Below are 8795 nucleotides of genomic sequence, written 5' to 3' on the forward strand. Positions count from 1 at the left end.
CATAAGCTTTCGTGGGCTACAGCCCACTTCATCAGACACATAGAATGGAACATAAAGGGCGAAGGGGTGTGTGTGTGTGTGTGTATATATATATATATATATATACACACACACATACATACATACACACATACATACATAGAACATGAAAAGATGGAAGTTGCCATACCAACTCTAAGAGGCTAATTAGTATGGCAACTTCCACCTTTTCATGTTCTCTGTATGTATGTATCTTCTTACTATATGTTCCATTCTATGCATCTGATGAAGTGGGCTGTAGCCCACGAAAGCTTATGCTCAAATAAATTTTAGTCTCTAAGGTGCCACAAGTACTCCTGTTCTTCTTTTAGATACAGACTAACACGGCTGCTACTCTGAAACCTGTATATCTTGGATTTTCTCCAAGAAGGTTTCAACAAAGGTCTCCAACCCAGCACCATGGCATGTCAGATGTCTGCCCTTAGTAGCATGATGCTCTCTGGCAGAGAACACCCAGATAGACAGATTCCTTAGCACAGTCTGATTTAGCCAGGCTAGTTATCAGGCCTCTTTTTTCCAAAATGGTACCTGCCCCTGGTAGTGAGAGCCCTGATAAAACACCCCTTCATACCTTTGATGTCAGTGTCAGCATTTTATTTGTCCATCACATCTTGCTTCCTGATGCCATCATGTCCACCAGGTGAGTGTTGGAGCTGGCGGCACTTTGTATACAGGAGCCTTACTGAGTGTTTCATGAGGACAAGGTGGTGCTCATAACTCCGGAATTATTTATCCCAAAGGTGAACTCTTCCTTCCATGGTTCCCAAAAGATGGTTTCCTGTTTTTCTATCCTTCCAGCTGAAATTCCAAGGGTGCAGAGCTTCCTATTGCTATGTAGAGTAGACTGTGCATTGTGAAAGTATACAGGATGGTGAATGGTATTGGGAGTTAGTTGTGTAGTTAAGGGGGTATTGTCTGTAAGGTCCCTGCCTAAGTTGTTGCAGAAATTAAAGTCATATAACAAATGAAGCAGTGTATTTCAGGACAGAAAGGAAGGATGGTGTCTTGGGGCTGGTCCACACTAACCCCCCACTTTGAACTAAGATACTTTGACTTCAGCTATGTTATTCACGTAGCTGAAGTTGCGTATCTTAGTTCTAACTTACCGCGGGTCCAGACGTGGCAGGCAGGCTCCCCCGTCGACTCCGCGTACTCCTCTCGCGGAGCAGGAATACCGGCGTCGACGGCGAGCACTTCTGGGATCGATTTATCGCGTATAGACAAGACACGATAAATCAATCCCAGAAGATCGATTGCTTACCGCCGGACCCGGAGGTAAGTATAGACGTACCCATAGTTAGGGCAGTTGCATGCCACCGTGAAGAATTGGAGTCTGCCCTTGCCACAAAGTTTGTGATGCTGGATAAGGCACTTCCGCCAAATTTCTGACAAATGGCACTAATCATATGTTTCACTTCTTTTGCATGTCCAACTTGAGACACCTAGGGTCTGATTTACAAAAGTGCTGAACATTCACAACTGCAACTGAAGTCAAGAACGGTGTGCTGAATATAGAAAGTGCTATGAAATGCTAAGATCTCTGGAGTCCTTGTGGCACCTTAGAGACTAACAAATTGATTTGGGCATAAGCTTTCATGGGCTAGATCCCAATGTGGACACACATCTGACATCAGGAATCATAACATTCAAAACCCAGTAGGAGAACGCTTCAATCTCTCTGGTCACTCAATAACAGACCTAAAAGTGGCAATACTTCAAAAACAGACTCCAACGTGAAACTGCAGAACTGGAATTAATTTGCAAACTGAACACCATCAGATTAGGCCTGAATAAAGACTGGGAGTGGTTGGTTCATTACAAAACCTAAACCTAATTTCCCCAATACTAATTTCCCCCTACTGTTACTCACACCTTCTTGTCAACTGTCTGAAATGGGCCACTCTCATTACCACTTCAAAAGTTATCTTTCCTCCATTGGTATCCTGCTGTTAATTGAATTGTCTCATTAGATTGACCTCACACTTGGTAAGGCAACTCCCATCCTTTCATGTATTTATACCTGCTCCTGTATTTTGCACTCCATGCATCTGATGAAGTGGGGTCTAGCCCACGAAAGCTTATGCCCAAATCAATTTGTTAGTCTCTAAGGCGCCACAAGGACTCCTCGTTGTTTTTGCTGATACAGACTAACACGGCTACCAGTCTGAAACCTGTTAGATGCTACAGTAATTAGTGCTGTAGAAAAGACCTTGAGAATATTAAAAATTCTATTTCAGATCTGTAAAGTGTGGATAATGGTACTGACCTTCTTTGTAGAGTTGTTTGAGATCCATTGGTGAAAAGAGTTAGGTGGTATTATTCAATTCATGGTTTGAATGGCATGTGGTAAACAAGGCTTTGAATGATGAAGTTAAATATTGAATAGAACCATAGGGTTAAAAGGGACCACTAGGGTCATCTAGTCTAGCCCCTTTCCAAGACACAGGATTTCTTGTGCCTATATCCAAGACAGATGCCTGTCCAGACTCTTTGAAAAAGCCTCCAGTGAAGGAGCTTCCACGACTTCCCTGGGCAGTTTGTTCCATTGTGCTACTGTTCTTACAGTTAAGTTTTTCCCGAGATGCTTCCCATTCAGTGAATGCTGTCTATCCTGTGCACTGAATGAGAGAGGTTTCCTATGGGGGGAAAGAGAAGTAGGGGATCATGTACTTAGGTTATCAAAATATATATAAGGATGTCAACTTGTGGTCTGTGCATTCTTAATTCTGACACTTCATAATTTGAGGGATTGACTCTGCAGCATTAATGTTTTTAGTGTAGCTTGTGTATGTAATAGTTTACAGATAAGGTACCATTAAATGGAACTCAACAATATGTAACTGTATTTCTTGGGTTTTTAAGGATCAATAAAACCTTGTGGTGTGCAGTAGAAATGCCTACCTTTGTGCAGCTCTGCATCAGCTCTTAGCACACAGCCTTCATAAGCCTTTCCTGGAAACAGCATCCAGTCCCCAGGGTACTGCCTGGGGCTAGAGATCACCTGATTCTGAACATGCTATTAGAGGTTTTATAAAGGAGGAGGCAGTTCAATAGGTGGGTTTTTTTGTTTTGTTTTGTTTAAATATAAATAAAGTTGCCATGTCCCTTGTGTCCTCACCCTCCCTCCCTTGTTTAAATAGAGGTATTGCAATGACACTTTTGTAGTGCAATAACTCCTGAAATACGTCTAAAGTTGACCTTGGTCTGATCCAATAGCTGATCCAAGTTGACCTTGGTCTGATCCAATAGGGGCAGTCAATGCTATACATTTAATAGTCTATCAGACCACCAAAAAAGGGAATGAGTCTGAAAATAGTATGCACTGCTTATTTTAGGTGGGGTTGTGTATCAGAAGCCCCTTGAACAAATGACCACCAAGTTGCATTTATTTGATCACTCTTTCGCTTTTCAGGAACGGGGCAAGGAGCATGAATCATGATTACATGATGCTAACTGCTTGTACTAGAGTCTTTCATCTTCTATTTATTTAATTAGTGCTGTTTTCCTTGATAATACTTCTAAAGTAAAATTGGAGTCTGCATGTGAATCTTAGAGAACTTGGAATATCAACTCTTAAACTACAAATTTTGATATTGGGGCATAACTTCCGAAAAGAACCCTTGCTGATTGCTGGTAGAGAGCCAGTAAGAGACACCACACATTCTCTGACAGCTAACAAGGGTAGGACTCAAATTCACGGTACTTGTGTTGCTCAGTTTCAGTGGCTCTAGCCACCTAGTTACTGCAGTCTGTCTGAAAAGTCTCTGACTTTGCAACAGAGTTCCTATCTTGCTGTATGTGCACATTTCACTCTTCTATAGATTAATAGATTCCAAGGCCAGAAGGGACCATTGTGATCATCTAGTATAACACAGGCCAGAAAATTTCCCCCAAATAATTCCTGTTTGAACTAGAAAAACATCCAGTCTTGATTTAAAAATTACCAGTGATGGAGAATCCACCACTTTGGTAAATTGTTCCAATGGTTAATTACCCTCATTGTTAAAAATTTACGCCATATTTCCAGTCTGAATTCTGAGCACTTTGCTATCTGTAGGGTTAGCTGTCATTATCCCATATTGAATATAAGATAATTGAGAGCTTGTATAAGGTCACCTTAAACATAGTTTAAGAATAGAACATAGCTTCTAACAGAACCAAATCACAGCCACTTTGCCATACAGAAGTTCATCTGTAGTCTCTAGTAACACTGTGGCTCTGGGACAAGTGGATTTCTAGGACTCCTGCTGATAACCACTAAATGAGTCAACGGTTCATTTGTAAAGTTTAGTGTAAAGACCCTGGAGTAACTGCTGAAATTATTTTATATGACAAGACTTATTTAGAAGTGAATTTGGATGTATTAAGATTGGTTTTACTGTTCCATTTTTAGTATTTGTATTTTGATTGAAGCTGCCCATTTTAAGAACAGGGTGGGGCAACTTATTGTAGTGTGTGTTTGAGGCTGAGAGGAGCTTATGGGACACTGCTTGTGTGCGCAGAGGGGAGACCCAGCCTGTGTGTGCCCCAGATTGGCCAGAACTTGATTTTAAAGACTTACTTTTCCAGAAAGCAGCCTCACTTTCCAAGGTGTAATTAACATGACACAGCAAGGGAGGTTTAGGTTGGGTATTAGGAAAACTTTCTAACTGTAAGGGTAGTTAAGCTCTGGAATAGACTTCCAAGGAAGGTTGTGGAGTCCCCATCACTGGAAGTTTTAAAAAACAAGTTGGGCAAACATCTGTCAGGGATGGTCTAGTTTTACTTGTTCCTAACATAGCACAGTGGGCTGGACTTGATGACTTCTCAGGGTCCCTTTGTCTGACATTTCTGTGACTTCTCTTCTGCTGCAAATCACTTCCTCCTTGCGCTTTCTTCTCTCTCCTACATTGTCTCAGTCATTGATTATTTAACCTTCTCCAATCAACCCCACGTCTGACTCATCCACTAGTTATTTGAATAAACATAATGGTTTCTCTGTTACCTTGTCCTTAGTCTCCTGATTTGTTTGCTGCACGTTTGTGTTGTCTTTTATTCTATGCTAAGAAGATGTAAACACTTTAGGGCAGGGACATGTATAGCACTTTGCACAATGGGAGCCTGTTGTAGGGTCACACCCTAGACTCGAGCTTTGCAGTGTAGATGCAGTCTGTCTCCTTCCCCTCCACGACTGGTGAGCAGGGGGTCTGCTATAAATTTCCCTCAATGCCATGGGCCAACTTCCTTTGTCTTTTTAATCCCAAGAATCTCAATTGACTCCACTGAAAACGGAAGCAAGCCCCCTGGGTGAACTGCAGCAGCGTAGTGAGTCAGCATTAAGCCTTCCATTGTCTTCTGATTACTGAGTGGCAAACACACCATTGGAGAGCCTTCTGTGTTTGCAATGGAGACTGAGCAGAACAAGCCTTTTGCAAAGTGTACTGCTTGCTGGTCACAGGAGCAAAGCCAGATTCTGGTAAATCTCTGATGCGAGGCCAGTAAAACAATGGACTTCAGTAAGAGTACCAGGAATGATCACACATACCAGCAAATAGCGAAGAAGCTGGCAGCATTGCAAATGTACCAGACTAGTGCAGGGAGTGCATTAACCATCTCAAGAGTGAGTACAGGAAAACCAGGGACCAGAACTGCACCTTGGGCAAGTTGCCAACATTGTGCCCATTTTACGAGGCATTTGACGAAGTGCTGGGCTTTGCACCGAGCATGCAGCCAGTGGTGGTGTATGAGATCTAATCAGCTGAAATGGCGCCCTACTGGCCCCAGCATCCAGCATGGGGAGTGATAGGAGCCAGCCGCAGGCACAGAGTGAGGCCGGCAAAGTGACTCTGTTACTGAAACTAGTTTACAGGAGGCTCTTCTGCAGGATATCTTGGCGCCATACTTAGCGGAGCTGTTTGATGTCCCACTTCCTTCCCCCAGGATCAGCCCACCGCAGAGCCTGTAGCAGATACAGATGGACAGAAGCCACTCTGGAGTCTGGTAAGTTTCTGACTCCATTATAGTGTTTATTAATATAGGAAAGGAGGGATTTCTGTTACATGAACCAACTGGCTAGCAGCATGTATCCTCTAATGGCGAATTGTCTCAGTGGCATGGCTCTCTCTCCCTCCCCTCTCCCCGCGTGCACAACCACATGGAGTTCAAAATGATGACTGGGAAATGCAAACAGTAAAAATGAGTTGAAAGTGAATTTTTATGGGAAAGGTACAGATTTTTGCTAGGGTGTTCCTGTATCTTTAAAATAACCTTACACTGAACTGTGGGAGGGGGCAGGGCAGAAATGTGTTCCATTCACAAATCTAGTCCATTTCAGGTAAGGTGGTATATGCGGTCCATAGATGACAAAAGCATTTGTTCCAGATTCAAGTGGGGTATGAAAATGTGCCTAGGAATTTGCTGGGGTGGGAGGAGGAAGTGTAAGGGGGATGCTTACGGAGTTCTGTGTGTTTGCATGCAATCTTAACTGGCTAAGCCATGTGCAAGATAACACAGCATCCTGTTTCCCTCATGATTTCTGACACAATGCTGGGTGCTGATAGATGCAAACTTTTCCTGAAGCAGAAACTCCAGATAGTCACCTTTTGGGGAAGGTCATATTTTTCCAGGGCCACGCTGGTAGTTGACCAGGCCAGTTCACTCAGAGCTATGCTGTTTAGTCACTATACATTTGAATACTTTGGCTGCATATAATGCATGTTTCCCACTGGCAGCTTGAAATAACATCTCCCTTTGCCAATCAGGCACCACAAGAATGGTTGTCCTCCAAAATGTGGAAGGCCGGAAATGATAGACAAAGCTTTTATTTAGCAAGGCTACTCTCAGCCTCCCTGCCCCTTCTCCTCCTCCTCCTCCTCCCCCAACCCAAGTAGTTCTTCTGTTTTTAGAAAACAAAAAACAGCTTTGAATGTTTAATTTATTCTCTTTGCACTTCTTACACTGAGATTAATCAGGCTGTGTCCAGGGTCTGTGCACTGAAGCATTCCTTTCACAATGTATTGAAGTTCAGTTTGGAAAAGTAATGTTTTATGTCCTTGAAATTCCATAAGGATATTTTTCTGTACTCCTGCTCTGAGCTATTTGAGATAATAACCCTCTCTGTCTTATCCTGTTCCAGACTCTTCAACCTCTACTGGCCGCAGTACCTCCACAGCTCGCCCACAGTTCAGTAGAAGTCTGGCCTAATGTACCTTCACAGACTGTTCCAAGATATGTTTCCTGATGATCTTACAGGGCCAACAAACAGGTCCATTGTCAAAAACAGAGGGACTTATGGCTAGAGAAGAGGCATCCCGAGAGAAAAGGCTGAGGCTGGCTGCACGGTTTGAGGACAGGGTTTCAGTGCAGGAATAGGCACTAGGTTTGCAGTTCCTTGAACAGGAACGGTGTCTAAGGAAGGAAGACAAGTCAGCAGAGAGAATTGTTTGAGCTGTTGATATCGATAATGGCTGCAGGAGTACCGGCTCCTGCTGTATCACTCACAGCACAACCTGAGTCCTCAGAAACAGCCTGGAAAACTCCATGGCTGGTTGGCCCATGCAGTCGGGCCGCATGAGCAGCTGGGCAGGTCATCTTAGCCTCATGCAGTCCTCTGTCTTGACCCCCTCCCTGTGGAGGTTTCCACCCTCTCCCCTGGATTCAAGTGTGTGACATATGGGGAAAGGAGAATAGGGGGTCAGGAGACGTGCAACAATGGGGGGATTCTGTCTTGTACATGGTTTCACTGTTTATACTTGTTCATATACTTTTAAAATAATTCTGTTACTGGTGTGATAGTGGCAGCTGACCTGCCTGGTAATGGGTGAATGTTGTACTTTTATAATACATGTTTATAAATAAAGCATCTTGTGTAATCAAGAAAGTTTATTGCTATAACTGCATCACATCCTACAATGTATATTTAAAATAATAAAGGTAAACACATGACCAGGGACAGCTAAGAATTAGTAAGCACAAACTATATTCCTCTACACAGTTAAGTACATCAGAAACTGCCTCCACCACTTTACCCACAGTCAGCGTCCCAACATCAAATTGGTTGGCAAGTGGCCTGTAACAGTCTGGGGTAGCCATCTGCCAGACGTTTATAGCAACCTGCTTCTGGTCTGTCAAGGGTACCCTCATGCATGTGTCTTTACACTGGAGGGTGTGGGCAAGCTGCTCACAAAGCTCCAGAAATGTTGCTTTCGTCATGTGAAAGTTCTGGACCCACTGCTGATTGTCCTAAGTCTGCATGATGATGTGATCCTCTCCAGTCTGTGCTTGTGGCCCTATGCCAAAAGCGCCAGCCTTTGTAGGGGGCTCCAGTGGCTATACTGAGTCGTGAGCAGTGTCCACTTGTTCAAGTCTGCCATGCCTGGGTACTCCTACTTCATCATAAGCTCTGTCAGGTGCTTTTGGAGGATCAGCAAATGCCATCAAAATGTCCATCAGCACCTCATGGAAGCTCTGTCCATTTCTTGACACAGGAGTGAAAGCGCAAACAAGAGACGTTCTTCAAAAGGCACCTCCTCCATGTTGCTGGCTCTGGTAGCTGGGAGTGCACAGACCAAAATGAACACTCAGCAGGCTGTGTTGGCAGGCTGTTCAAACTTTCTCTAACATGCATAGCGGGCAAGTTTTTCCACAGTGCACTATGGTTAAAGGGCCAGAGCGGCCATGTTTCGGGAGGGCACTAGGGAGTCTGGGATATGGCTGATTTGACTCGGATCTGTGTGCTGCAGTGTGGATGTCAGACCCCCAGGTTCAAGCATGGTTTA

The 8795-nt window shown here is 43.7% G+C and overlaps 1 long non-coding RNA gene across 1 annotated transcript; it reads left to right on the forward strand.

The window, feature by feature from the left end:
* Window positions 1-4762: 4762 nt before the first annotated feature.
* Window positions 4763-7893, forward strand: LOC117886275. The gene is made up of 2 exons (XR_004647905.1): window positions 4763-6018; window positions 7154-7893. It is a non-coding gene; the product is annotated as an uncharacterized LOC117886275 (long non-coding RNA).
* The last annotated feature ends 902 nt before the right edge of the window (window positions 7894-8795 follow it).

Source organism: Trachemys scripta, chromosome 12 (assembly GCF_013100865.1).
Source record: "Trachemys scripta elegans isolate TJP31775 chromosome 12, CAS_Tse_1.0, whole genome shotgun sequence".
NCBI lineage: Eukaryota > Metazoa > Chordata > Testudines > Emydidae > Trachemys > Trachemys scripta.